The sequence below is a fragment of the Brassica rapa genome, chromosome A04, assembly GCF_000309985.2.
Source record: "Brassica rapa cultivar Chiifu-401-42 chromosome A04, CAAS_Brap_v3.01, whole genome shotgun sequence".
In the NCBI taxonomy this organism is placed as follows: domain Eukaryota; kingdom Viridiplantae; phylum Streptophyta; class Magnoliopsida; order Brassicales; family Brassicaceae; genus Brassica; species Brassica rapa.
Window position 1 is genome coordinate 14,304,986 of NC_024798.2, and position 15,623 is coordinate 14,320,608.

A 15,623-nucleotide genomic window follows, 5' to 3' on the forward strand; every position below is an offset into this window, starting at 1 on the left:
CGATTTATGACCTTACAGACAAGTATTTCAAGACTTATTACCATGTCTTGATAGTTTTTGTCAGAGGCTTTCATTTGGTGTCTTGACATTAATTTTGGATCGTCTGTTGATTATTGGTGATTTATTTACTCTTCACGATCATCATATGATTATTGGTTTTTTTAACATCCATCCAAAATTTATCCAGCCATGTGTTATAATTTCTCTATAAAGAATATATATATTTTTAGATTTAAAAATATAACTTATACAAGAGTTCAGACTTGTAAGCTCTAGATTTTCATTATTTTAACTATTAAAAATGTTTTCTTATGAATTTTTTGAGACATTAAAATTTGTCTTAACTACCAAATCGTAATATCTCCACCGTAAATTTTGAATAAAAATCTGTAAGTTATGTATAATCATTCCATTTTAATATGCTGATTTTTTTAAAAATATATATGCACCCATACATAACCTACAAGCTAGTTAACGTAACAAATACGTGAAGTAAAAACACTAAAATTGAACAGTAAATAATATAATGGTTTCTTTATTTTATATTGGAATTCCAAAATACATCTTAGTAATTAATGCACCATAATCTTTGCCACCCTTTACATATTCTCTGATTATATCTGCTATGATCACAGTAACAAGCAAAGTTTCGGCATTCTAGCATAAACCTCTTCTTTCTAATACAATGATGTGCACATTCTTGACAAAATCCAATTGGATTATTGGCAGCATGAGGTTTAATTTTTTTATCATGAAGCACTTGGTTTTTTATTTGGATATCAAGTTGAGGGCTAGGTGCTTGACTTGAAATATCTGTTTATCTTCACAAGAGGATTTTGCAAAATATTTGAGGCACCTACAAAATTTTCAGTCATATATAGAGCTATTAGATATTCATTTAAAATATTAAAGATATTAAAAAGTATGATATTATATTTATCACTGAAAATCAACTTACATGACACAAAAATTACTAGAAGAGTTGCAAATAAAACACCAGATTTCATCTTTTTGGAAATTTAGTAGTAGTTAAGAATTACCGATTTTTAAATCTATTTGTTTTGATATTTTGTTGTGATGTTTAAAAAGTTTGATGCCTTCCTATTTATATAGGTTTTCACAAATGTTATGAAAAAACAATGTTTTAAAGTTACAGTTTGTGATATTAATAAGCACAAAAGAAACTCCTAACTCTTAGATACTTTTACGAAACTATGTGGAACTACAGTTACTTATTTTTTTGTATTGTGAAATGTTAAAAACTGTAATGAGACTGTGCAATGCCCAAATGTATGTACACATAGTAAAAATGATTGTGTTATTATGATGAAATTAAAAGTTTGAATATGTACAGTTCACGGAGATTTATGATCAGTTTGAAAAGTTTAAAGTGATTTTTGTAAATATTGTAAAATAGAAGGACCACCTTGCAGACGAATAAAAACGACGTTATGTTTTCATCAAGTGAATCAATTCAATTTGAAGCCCAAAATATGTATTTTCCATCAAAAGTTTCAATATTTATACTCGTTTCAGCGCCTCCCCCCCCTAGACTTTTTCTACAGCCTCCTTTGCGGATTAGGATTAAAATTGCTAAACTTTTGTTTATCACTATTCACACTTTTTTGGATTTTGCCAATAAATATGTGATTTCTAGTATTTTATAATTACACTTTATTGGTTTTAGTTTTGAAAATTTATGGTCGCATTATAGCTTGTTTTAAATGATTTTGTAAGCTTCTACTTTTTACTTTCAAAATGTTCCACCGTCAAAGAGATTTAGCAAATCATTGATGATTTCATGTTTGATTCAGAATTACAGTGGAAACTATACAGTTCCAGAAACTCAACAGCGTTGACCGTTCATTATTTGACCACTTGAATCAAGGAGAATCTGATGGGCAAGGTTTTCAATTCCAGAGGTTATAGGAAAACAATTAATATTCTAACCGAATGTCTAGGTTCTGGGACGGGTTCCAGACTGGTATGTGGCACACTGATAAGCGCCTTAAATCGGTAGTTAGACTCGGCAAATTTCATCTTTCAATTGGTGCAATTTGACCGATTTATGACCTTACAGACAAGTATTTCAAGACTTATTACCATGTCTTGATAGTTTTTGTCAGAGGCTTTCATTTGGTGTCTTGACATTAATTTTGGATCGTCTGTTGATTATTGGTGATTTATTTACTCTTCACGATCATCATATGATTATTGTTTTTTGTAACATCCATCCAAATTTTATCCAGCCATGGTTTATAATTTCTCTATAAAGAATATATATATTTTATTAGATTTAAAATATAACTTATACAAGAGTTCAGACTTGTAAGCTCTAGATTTTCAATATTTTAACTATTAAAAATGTTTTCTTATGAATTTTTTGAGACATTAAAATTTGTCTTAACTACCAAATCGTAATATCTCCACCGTAAATTTTGAATAAAAATCCGTAACTTATGTATAATCATTCCATTTTAATATGCTGATTTTTTTTTAAAAATATATATGCACCCATACATAACCTACAAGCTAGTTAACGTAACAAATACGTGAAGTAAAAACACTAAAATTGAACAGTAAATAATATAATGGTTTCTTTATTTTATATTGGAATTCCAAAATACATCTTAGTAATTAATGCACCATAATCTTTGCCACCCTTTACATATTCTCTGATTATATCTGCTATGATCACAGTAACAAGCAAAGTTTCGGCATTCTAGCATAAACCTCTTCTTTCTAATACAATGATGTGCACATTCTTGACAAAATCCAATTGGATTATTGGCAGCATGAGGTTTAATTTTTTTATCATGAAGCACTTGGTTTTTTATTTGGATATCAAGTTGAGGGCTAGGTGCTTGACTTGAAATATCTGTTTTATCTCACACAGAGGATTTTGCAAAAATATTTGAGGCACCTACAAAATTTCAGTCATATATAGAGCTATTAGATATTCATTTAAAATATTAAGATTTTAAAAAAGTATGATATTATATTTATCACTGAAAATCAACTTACATGACACAAAAATTACTAGAAGAGTTGCAAATAAAACACCAGATTTCATCTTTTTGGAAATTTAGTAGTAGTTAAGAATTACCGATTTTAATCTATTTGTTTTGATATTTTGTTGTGATGTTTAAAAAGTTTGATGCCTTCCTATTTATATAGGTTTTCACAAATGTTATGAAAAAACAATGTTTTAAGTTACAGTTTGTGATATTAAAAAGCACAAAAGAAACTCCTAACTCTTAGATACTTTTACGAAACTATGTGGAACTACAGTTACTTATTTTTTTTGTATTGTGAAATGTTAAAAACTGTAATGAGACTGTGCAATGCCCAAATGTATGTACACATAGTAAAAATGATTGTGTTATTATGATGAAATTAAAAGTTTGAATATGTACAGTTCCGGAGATTATGATCAGTTTGAAAAGTTTAAAGTGATTTTTGTAAATATTGTAAAATAGAAGGACACCTTGCAGACGAATAAAACGACGTTATGTTTTTCATCAAAGTGAATCAATTCAATTTGAAGCCCAAAATATGTATTTTCCATCAAAATTTCAATATTTATACTCGTTTCACAGCGCCTCCCCCCCCCTAGACTTTTTCTACAGCCTCCTTTGCGGATTAGGATTAAAATTGCTGAACTTTTGTTTATCACTATTCACCCTTTTTGGATTTTGCCAATAATAAATGTGATTTCTAGTATTTTAATAATTACACTTTATTGGTTTAGTTTTGAAATTTATGGTCGCATTATAGCTTGTTTTAAATGATTTTGTAAGCTTCTACTTTTTTACTTTCAAAATGTTCCACCGTCAAAGAGATTTAGCAAATCATTGATGATTTCATGTTTGATTCAGAATTACAGTGGAAACTATACAGTTCCAGAAACTCAACAGCGTTGACCGTTCATTATTTGACCACTTGAATCAAGAGAATCTGATGGGCAAGGTTTTTCAATTCCAGAGGTTATAGAAAACATTAATATTCTAACCGAATGTCTAGGTTCTGGGACGGGTTCCCAACTGGTATGTGGCACACTGATAAGCGCCTTAAATCGGTAGTTAGACTCGGCAAATTTCATCTTTCAATTGGTGCATTGACCGATTTATGACCTTACAGACAAGTATTTCAAGACTTAATTACCATGTCTTGATAGTTTTTGTCAGAGGCTTTCATTTGGTGTCTTGACATTAATTTTGGATCGTCTGTTGGATTAGGATTAAAATTGCTGAACTTTTGTTTATCACTATTCACCTTTTTTGGATTTTGCCAATAAATGTGATTTCTAGTATTTTAATAATTACTTTATTGGTTTTAGTTTTGAAAATTTATGGTCGCATTATAGCTTGTTTTAAATGATTTTGTAAGCTTCTACTTTTTTACTTTCAAAATGTTCCACCGTCAAAGAGATTTGGCAAATCATTCATGATTTCATGTTTGATTCAGAATTACAGTGGAAACTATACAGTTCCAGAAACTCAACAGCGTTGACCGTTCATTATTTGACCACTTGAATCAAGGAGAATCTGATGGGCAAGGTTTTCAATTCCAGAGGTTATAGGAAAACAATTAATATTCTAACCGAATGTCTAGGTTCTGGGACGGGTTCCAGACTGGTATGTGGCACACTGATAAACGCCTTAAATCGGTAGTTAGACTCGGCAAATTTCATCTTTCAATTGGTGCAATTTGACCGATTTATGACCTTACAGACAAGTATTTCAAGACTTATTACCATGTCTTGATAGTTTTTGTCAGAGGCTTTCATTTGGTGTCTTGACATTAATTTTGGATCGTCTGTTGATTATTGGTGATTTATTTACTCTTCACGATCATCATATGATTATTGTTTTTTGTAACATCCATCCAAAATTTATCCAGCCATGTGTTATAATTTCTCTATAAAGAATATATATTTTTTATTAGATTTAAAAATATAACTTATACAAGAGTTCAGACTTGTAAGCTCTAGATTTCATTATTTTAACTATTAAAAATGTTTTCTTATGAATTTTTTGAGACATTAAAATTTGTCTTAACTACCAAATCGTAATATCTCCACCGTAAATTTTGAATAAAAATCCGTAACTTATGTATAATCATTCCATTTTAATATGCTGATTTTAAAAAAAAATATATATGCACCCATACATAACCTACAAGCTAGTTAACGTAACAAATACGTGAAGTAAAAACACTAAAATTGAACAGTAAATAATATAATGGTTTCTTTATTTTATATTGGAATTCCAAAATACATCTTAGTAATTAATGCACCATAATCTTTGCCACCCTTTACATATTCTCTGATTATATCTGCTATGATCACAGTAACAAGCAAAGTTTCGGCATTCTAGCATAAACCTCTTCTTTCTAATACAATGATGTGCACATTCTTGACAAAATCCAATTGGATTATTGGCAGCATGAGGTTTAATTTTTTTATCATGAAGCACTTGGTTTTTTATTTGGATATCAAGTTGAGGGCTAGGTGCTTGACTTGAAATATCTGTTTTATCTTCACAAGAGGATTTTGCAAAAATATTTGAGGCACCTACAAAATTTTCAGTCATATATAGAGCTATTAGATATTCATTTAAAATATTAAAGATTTTAAAAAAGTATGATATTATATTTATCACTGAAAATCAACTTACATGACACAAAAATTACTAGAAGAGTTGCAAATAAAACACCAGATTTCATCTTTTTGGAAATTTAGTAGTAGTTAAGAATTACCGATTTTTAAATCTATTTGTTTTGATATTTTGTTGTGATGTTTAAACAGTTTGATGCCTTCCTATTTATATAGGTTTTCACAAATGTTATGAAAAAACAATGTTTTAAGTTATAGTTTGTGATATTAATAAGCACAAAAGAAACTCCTAACTCTTAGATACTTTTACGAAACTATGTGGAACTACAGTTACTTATTTTTTTGTATTGTGAAATGTTAAAAACTGTAATGAGACTGTGCAATGCCCAAATGTATGTACACATAGTAAAAATGATTGTGTTATTATGATGAAATTAAAAGTTTGAATATGTACAGTTCACGGAGATTTATGATCAGTTTGAAAAGTTTAAAGTGATTTTTGTAAATATTGTAAAATAGAAGGACCACCTTGCAGACGAATAAAAACGACGTTATGTTTTCATCAAGTGAATCAATTCAATTTGAAGCCCAAAATATGTATTTTCCATCAAAATTTTCAATATTTATACTCGTTTCAGCGCCTCCCCCCCTAGACTTTTTCTACAGCCTCCTTTGCGGATTAGGATTAAAATTGCTGAACTTTTGTTTATCACTATTCACCTTTTTTGGATTTTGCCAATAAATAAATGTGATTTCTAGTATTTTAATAATTACACTTTATTGGTTTTAGTTTTGAAAATTTATGGTCGCATTATAGCTTGTTTTAAATGATTTTGTAAGCTTCTACTTTTTTACTTTCAAAATGTTCCACCGTCAAAGAGATTTAGCAAATCATTGATGATTTCATGTTTGATTCAGAATTACAGTGGAAACTATACAGTTCCAGAAACTCAACAGCGTTGACCGTTCATTATTTGACCACTTGAATCAAGGAGAATCTGATGGGCAAGGTTTTCAATTCCAGAGGTTATAGGAAAACAATTAATATTCTAACCGAATGTCTAGGTTCTGGGACGGGTTCCAGACTGGTATGTGGCACACTGATAAGCGCCTTAAATCGGTAGTTAGACTCGGCAAATTTCATCTTTCAATTGGTGCAATTTGACCGATTTATGACCTTACAGACAAGTATTTCAAGACTTATTACCATGTCTTGATAGTTTTTGTCAGAGGCTTTCATTTGGTGTCTTGACATTAATTTTGGATCGTCTGTTGATTATTGGTGATTTATTTACTCTTCACGATCATCATATGATTATTGGTTTTTGTAACATCCATCCAAAATTTATCCAGCCATGTGTTATAATTTCTCTATAAAGAATATATATATTTTATTAGATTTAAAAATATAACTTATACAAGAGTTCAGACTTGTAAGCTCTAGATTTTCATTATTTTAACTATTAAAAATGTTTTCTTATGAATTTTTTGAGACATTAAAATTTGTCTTAACTACCAAATCGTAATATCTCCACCGTAAATTTTGAATAAAAATCCGTAACTTATGTATAATCATTCCATTTTAATATGCTGATTTTTAAAAAAATATATATGCACCCATACATAACCTACAAGCTAGTTAACATAACAAATACGTGAAGTAAAAACACTAAAATTGAACGGTAAATAATATAATGGTTTCTTTATTTTATATTGGAATTCCAAAATACATCTTAGTAATTAATGCACCATAATCTTTGCCACCCTTTACATATTCTCTGATTATATCTGCTATGATCACAGTAACAAGCAAAGTTTCGGCATTCTAGCATAAACCTCTTTTTTCTAATACAATGATGTGCACATTCTTGACAAAATCCAATTGGATTTTTGGCAGCATGAGGTTTAATTTTTTTATCATGAAGCACTTGGTTTTTTATTTGGATATCAAGTTGAGGGCTAGGTGCTTGACTTGAAATATCTGTTTTATCTTCACAAGAGGATTTTGCAAAAATATTTGAGGCACCTACAAAATTTTCAGTCATATATAGAGCTATTAGATATTCATTTAAAATATTAAAATATTAAAAAAGTATGATATTATATTTATCACTGAAAATCAACTTACATGACACAAAAATTACTAGAAGAGTTGCAAATAAAACACCAGATTTCATCTTTTTGGAAATTTAGTAGTAGTTAAGAATTACCGATTTTTAAATCTATTTGTTTTGATATTTTGTTGTGATGTTTAAAAAGTTTGATGCCTTCCTATTTATATAGGTTTTCACAAATGTTATGAAAAAACAATGTTTTAAGTTACAGTTTGTGATATTAATAAGCACAAAAAAACTCCTAACTCTTAGATACTTTTACGAAACTATGTGGAACTACAGTTACTTATTTTTTTGTATTGTGAAATGTTAAAAACTGTAATGAGACTGTGCAATGCCCAAATGTATGTACACATAGTAAAAATGATTGTGTTATTATGATGAAATTAAAAGTTTGAATATGTACAGTTCACGGAGATTTATGATCAGTTTGAAAAGTTTAAAGTGATTTTTGTAAATATTGTAAAATAGAAGGACCACCTTGCAGACGAATAAAAACGACGTTATGTTTTCATCAAGTGAATCAATTCAATTTGAAGCCCAAAATATGTATTTTCCATCAAAATTTTCAATATTTATACTCGTTTCAGCGCCTCCCCCCCCCCCATACTTTTTCTACAGCCTCCTTTGCGGATTAGGATTAAAATTGCTGAACTTTTGTTTATCACTATTCACCTTTTTTGGATTTTGCCAATAAATAAATGTGATTTCTAGTATTTTAATAATTACACTTTATTGGTTTTAGTTTTGAAAATTTATGGTCGCATTATAGCTTGTTTTAAATGATTTTGTAAGCTTCTACTTTTTTACTTTCAAAATGTTCCACCGTCAAAGAGATTTAGCAAATCATTGATGATTTCATGTTTGATTCAGAATTACAGTGGAAACTATACAGTTCCAGAAACTCAACAGCGTTGACCGTTCATTATTTGACCACTTGAATCAAGGAGAATCTGATGGGCAAGGTTTTCAATTCCAGAGGTTATAGGAAAACAATTAATATTCTAACCGAATGTCTAGGTTCTTGGACGGGTTCCAGACTGGTATGTGGTACACTGATAAGCGCCTTAAATCGGTAGTTAGACTCGGCAAATTTCATCTTTCAATTGGTGCAATTTGACCGATTTATGACCTTACAGACAAGTATTTCAAGACTTATTACCATGTCTTGATAGTTTTTGTCAGAGGCTTTCATTTGGTGTCTTCACATTAATTTTGGATCGTCTGTTGATTATTGGTGATTTATTTACTCTTCACGATCATCATATGATTATTGGTTTTTGTAACATCCATCCAAAATTTATCCAGCCATGTGTTATAATTTCTCTATAAAGAATATATATATTTTATTAGATTTAAAAATATAACTTATACAAGAGTTCAGACTTGTAAGCTCTAGATTTTCATTATTTTAACTATTAAAAATGTTTTCTTATGAATTTTTTGAGACATTAAAATTTGTCTTAACTACCAAATCGTAATATCTCCACCGTAAATTTTGAATAAAAATCCGTAACTTATGTATAATCATTCCATTTTAATATGCTGATTTTTTAAAAAAATATATATGCACCCATACATAACCTACAAGCTAGTTAACGTAACAAATACGTGAAGTAAAAACACTAAAATTGAACAGTAAATAATATAATGGTTTCTTTATTTTATATTGGAATTCCAAAATACATCTTAGTAATTAATGCACCATAATCTTTGCCACCCTTTACATATTCTCTGATTATATCTGCTATGATCACAGTAACAAGCAAAGTTTCGGCATTCTAGCATAAACCTCTTCTTTCTAATACAATGATGTGCACATTCTTGACAAAATCCAATTGGATTATTGGCAGCATGAGGTTTAATTTTTTTATCATGAAGCACTTGGTTTTTTATTTGGATATCAAGTTGAGGGCTAGGTGCTTGACTTGAAATATCTGTTTTATCTTCACAAGAGGATTTTGCAAAAATATTTGAGGCACCTACAAAATTTTCAGTCATATATAGAGCTATTAGATATTCATTTAAAATATTAAAGATATTAAAAAAGTATGATATTATATTTATCACTGAAAATCAACTTACATGACACAAAAATTACTAGAAGAGTTGCAAATAAAACACCAGATTTCATCTTTTTCGAAATTTAGTAGTAGTTAAGAATTACCGATTTTTAAATCTATTTGTTTTGATATTTTGTTGTGATGTTTAAAAAGTTTGATGCTTTCCTATTTATATAGGTTTTCACAAATGTTATGAAAAAACAATGTTTTAAGTTACAGTTTGTGATATTAATAAGCACAAAAGAAACTCCTAACTCTTAGATACTTTTACGAAACTATGTGGAACTACAGTTACTTATTTTTTTGTATTGTGAAATGTTAAAAACTGTAATGAGACTGTGCAATGCCCAAATGTATGTACACATAGTAAAATGATTGTGTTATTATGATGAAATTAAAAGTTTGAATATGTACAGTTCACGGAGATTTATGATCAGTTTGAAAAGTTTAAAGTGATTTTTGTAAATTTTGTAAAATAGAAGGACCACCTTGCAGACGAATAAAAACGACGTTATGTTTTCATCAAGTGAATCAATTCAATTTGAAGCCCAAAATATGTATTTTCCATCAAAATGTTCAATATTTATACAATGTTAAAAACTGTAATGAGACTGTGCAATGCCCAAATGTATGTACACATAGTAAAAATGATTGTGTTATTATGATGAAATTAAAAGTTTGAATATGTACAGTTCACGGAGATTTATGATCAGTTTGAAAAGTTTAAAGTGATTTTTGTAAATATTGTAAAATAGAAGGACCACCTTGCAGACGAATAAAAACGACGTTATGTTTTCATCAAGTGAATCAATTCAATTTGAAGCCCAAAATATGTATTTTCCATCAAAATGTTCAATATTTATACTCGTTTCAGCGCCTCCCCCCCCCACCCCCCAAGACTTTTTCTACAGCCTCTATTGCGGATTAGGATTAAAATTGCTGAACTTTTGTTTATCACTATTCACCTTTTTTGGATTTTGCCAATAAATAAATGTGATTTCTAGTATTTTAATAATTACACTTTATTAGTTTTAGTTTTGAAAATTTATGGTCGCATTATAGCTTGTTTTAAATGATTTTGTAAGCTTCTACTTTTTTACTTTCAAAATGTTCCACCGTCAAAGAGATTTAGCAAATCATTGATGATTTCATGTTTGATTCAGAATTACAGTGGAAACTATACAGTTCCAGAAACTCAACAGCGTTGACCGTTCATTATTTGACCACTTGAATCAAGGAGAATCTGATGGGCAAGGTTTTCAATTCCAGAGGTTATAGGAAAACAATTAATATTTTAACCGAATGTCTAGGTTCTGGAACGGGTTCCAGACTGGTATGTGGCACACTGATAAGCGCCTTAAATCGGTAGTTAGACTCGGCAAATTTCATCTTTCAATTGGTGCAATTTGACCGATTTATGACCTTACAGACAAGTATTTCAAGACTTATTACCATGTCTTGATAGTTTTTGTCAGAGGCTTTCATTTGGTGTCTTGACATTAATTTTGGATCGTCTGTTGATTATTGGTGATTTATTTACTCTTCACGATCATCATATGATTATTGGTTTTTGTAACATCCATCCAAAATTTATCCAGCCATGTGTTATAATTTCTCTATAAAGAATATATATATTTTATTAGATTTAAAAATATAACTTATACAAGAGTTCAGACTTGTAAGCTCTAGATTTTCATTATTTTAACTATTAAAAATGTTTTCTTATAAATTTTTTGAGACATTAAAATTTGTCTTAACTACCAAATCAGTAATATCTCCACCATAAATTTTGAATAAAAATTCGTAACTTATGTATAATCATTCCATTTTAATATGCTGATTTTTTTAAAAAATATATATGCACCCATACATAACCTACAAGCTAGTTAACGTAACAAATACGTGAAGTAAAAAACACTAAAATTGAACAGTAAATAATATAATGGTTTCTTTATTTTATATTGGAATTCCAAAATACATCTTAGTAATTAATGCACCATAATCTTTGCCACCCTGTACATATTCTCTGATTATATCTGCTATGATCACAGTAACAAGCAAAGTTTCGGCAATCTAGCATAAACCTCTTCTTTCTAATACAATGATGTGCACATTCTTGACAAAATCCAATTGGATTATTGGCAGCATGAGGTTTAATTTTTTCATCATGAAGCACTTGGTTTTTTATTTGGATATCAAGTTGAGGGCTAGGTGCTTGACTTGAAATATTTGTTTTATCTTCACAAGAGGATTTTGCAAAAATATTTGAGGCACCTACAAAATTTTCAGTCATATATAGAGCTATTAGATATTCATTTAAAATATTAAAGATATTAAAAAGTATGATATTATATTTATCACTGAAAATCAACTTACATGACATAAAAATTACTAGAAGAGTTGCAAATAAAACACAAAATTTCATCTTTTTGGAAATTTAGTAGTAGTTAAGAGTTACCGATTTTCAAATCTATTTGTTTTGATATTTTGTTGTGATGTTTAAAAAGTTTGATGCCTTCTTATTTATATAGGTTTTCACAAATGTTATGAAAAAACAATGTTTTAAGTTACAGTTTGTGATATTAATAAGCACAAAAGAAACTCCTAACTCTTAGATACTTTTACGAAACTATGTGGAACTACAGTTACTTATTTTTTGTATTGTGAAATGTTAAAAACTGTAATGAGACTGTGCAATGCCCACATGTATGTACACATAGTAAAAATGATTGTGTTATTATGATGAAATTAAAAGTTTGAATATGTACAGTTCACGGAGATTTATGATCAGTTTGAAAAGTTTAAAGTGATTTTTGTAAATATTGTAAAATAGAAGGACCACCTTGCAGACGAATAAAGACGACGTTATGTTTTCATCAAGTGAATCAATTCAATTTGAAGCGCAAAATATGTATTTTCCATCAAAATGTTCAATATTTATACTCGTTCCATTAATATTCTAACCGAATGTCTAGGTTCTGGGACGGGTTCCAGATTGGTATGTGGCACACTGATAAGCACCTTAAATCGGTACTCAAACTCGACAAATTCCATCTTTCAATTGAGTGCAATTTGACCGATTTACGACCTTAGAGACAAGTATTTCAAGACTTATTACCATGTCTTGATAGCTTTTGTCAAAGGCCTTCATTTGGTGTCTTGATATTAATTTTGGATCGTCTGTTGATTATTGGTGATTTATTTACTCTTCGCGATCATCATATGATTATCGGTTATTGTAACATCCATCCAATTTGCATCGATTTTATATCTTCATCAAGTGCATCGATTCAATTTGAACCCAAAATATGTATTTTCTATCAAAATGTTCAATATTTATACTCGTTTCAGCGCCTTCCCTTCTCTTCTCCCCCCCCCCCTAACTTTTTCCACAGCCTCCTTTGCTGATTAGGATTAAATTTGCTGAACTTTTTTTAATCACTATTCACATCTTTAGGAATTTGCCAAGAAATAAATGTGATTTCTAGTATTTTAAAAATTAGAGTTTATTGGTTTTAGTTTTGAAAATTTCTGGTCGTATTATAGCTTGTTTTAAATAGTTTTGTAAGCTTCTATTTTTTATTTTCGAAATATTCCACCGTCAAAAAGATTTAGCTAATCAATGCTGATATATGTTTGATTCAGAGTTACAGTGGAAACAATACAGTTCCAGAAACTCAATAGCGTTGACCGTTCATTATTTGGCAACTGGAATCAAGGAGAATCTGATGGGAAAGTTTTCAGTTCTAGAGGTTTTGGGAAAAAATTAATATTTCTAACTGATTGTCAAGGTTCTAGGACGGGTTTCAGACTGGTTTGTGGCATACTGATAAGCGCCTTAAATCGGTAGTCAGGCTCGACAAATTTCATCTTTCAACTGAGTGCAGTTTGACCGATTTATGACCTTATAGACAAGTATTTCAAGACTTATCACCAAGTCTTGATAGCTTTTGTCAAAGGCTTTCATTTGGTATTTTGACATTAATTTTGGATTGTCTGTTGATTATTGGTGATTTATATACTCTTCACGATCATCATATTATCAGTTTTTGTAACATCCATCCAAAATTTGATCAGGGGTGTGTTATAATTTCTCTATAAAGAATATATATTTATTTAATTAGATTTAAAAATATAACTTATACAAGAGTACTTCAGACTTGTAGGCTCTAGATTTTCATTATTTTAACTATTAAAGATGTTTTTTATGAATTTTTTGAGACATTTCAATTTGTCTAAACGACCGAATCAGTACTATCTCCACCGTAAATTTTAAATAAAAATTCGTAACTTATGTATAATCATTCCGTTTCTATATGTCGATTTTTTGTTTTTAAAATATATTTGCACCCATACATAACGTACAAGCTAGTTAACGTAACAAATACGTGAAGTAAAAACACTATAATTTAATAGTAAATAATATAATGGTTTCTTTATTTTATATTTGAATTCTAAAATACATCTTAGTGATTAATGCACCCATAATCTTTGCCATCCTTTATATATTCTCTGATTATATCTGGTATGATCACAGTAACAAGCCAAATTTCGACAATCTAGCATAAACCTCTTCTTTCTAATACAATGATGTTTAAAAAGTTTGATGCCTTCCTATTTATATATGTTTTCACAAATGTTACAAAAGAGCAATGTTTTAAATTACAATTTGTGATATTAATAGGCACAAAAGAAACGACTAACTTTTTGATACATTTACGAAACTATGTGGAACTGCAGTTACTTATTTTTTGTACTGTGAAATTTTAATATTGTAATGAGATTGTGCAATGCCCAAATGTATGTACACATAGTAAAAATTATGAAATTAAAAGTTTGAATATGTACAGTTCACGGGGATTTATGATCAGTTTAAAAAAGTTTGAAGTGATGTTTGTAAATATTGTAAAATAGAAGGACCATCTTGCAGACTAATACAAACGACGTTATGTCTTCATCAAGTGCATCGATTCAATTTGAAACCTAAAATATGTATTTTTCATCAAAATGTTCAATATTTATACTCGTTTCAAAGCGCCCCCCAACCCCCCAAAAAAAACATTTTCTACAACCTCCTTTGCGGATTAAGGTTTAAATTGCTGAAATTGTTTTATCACTATTCATCTTGTTTGAATTTTCCCAAGAAATAAACAAGATTTCTTGTATTTTAATAATTACAATTTATTAGTTTTAGCTTTGAAAATTTGTGGTCGTATTGTATCTTGTTTTAATTGCTTTTTGTAAACTTCTATTTTTCACAATGTTCCACCATCAAAGAGATTTAGCTAATCAATGATGATTTTCTGTTTGATTTAGGATAGCAGTGGAAATTATAAAGTTTTAAAAACTCGACAGTGTTGACCGTTCATTATTTGGCTACCGGAATCAAGGAGAATCTGATCGGCAAGGTTTTCAATTCCAGAGGTTTTGGGGAAATTTTTTTAGTATTTCAAACTGACTGTCAAAGTTTTGTGACGGGTTTCAGACTTGTATGTGGCACACTGATAAACGCTTTAAATCAGTAGTCAGACTCGACAAATTTCATCTTTCAACTGAGTGCAATTTCACTGATTTATGACTTTCTAGACAAGTATTTCAAGATTTCTTACCATGTCTTGATAGCTTTTGTCAGAGGTTTTCATTTGGTGTCTTGACAATAATTTTGGATCGTCTGGTGATTATTGGTGATTTATTTACTCTTCACGATCATCATATGATTATCAGTGTTTCTAACATCCATCCAAAATTTGATCAGGGTTGAGTTATAATTTTCCTATAAATATTTACTTTAGTAGTTTTGAAAATAGAACACATACAAGATTTTAGACT

General features: G+C 29.5%; 2 long non-coding RNA genes across 2 annotated transcripts; both read right to left on the bottom strand.

The window, feature by feature from the left end:
- Nucleotides 1–4,325: 4,325 nt before the first annotated feature.
- LOC117133420 lies at nt 4,326–7,347 on the bottom strand. Its single transcript, XR_004457208.1, has 2 exons — nt 5,679–7,347; nt 4,326–5,575 (listed from the first exon to the last, which is right to left on the bottom strand). It is a non-coding gene; the product is annotated as an uncharacterized LOC117133420 (long non-coding RNA).
- Nucleotides 7,348–8,972: 1,625 nt separating this feature from the next.
- Nucleotides 8,973–10,106, bottom strand: LOC117133421. The gene is made up of 2 exons (XR_004457209.1): nt 9,817–10,106; nt 8,973–9,713 (listed from the first exon to the last, which is right to left on the bottom strand). It is a non-coding gene; the product is annotated as an uncharacterized LOC117133421 (long non-coding RNA).
- Nucleotides 10,107–15,623: the final 5,517 nt, after the last annotated feature.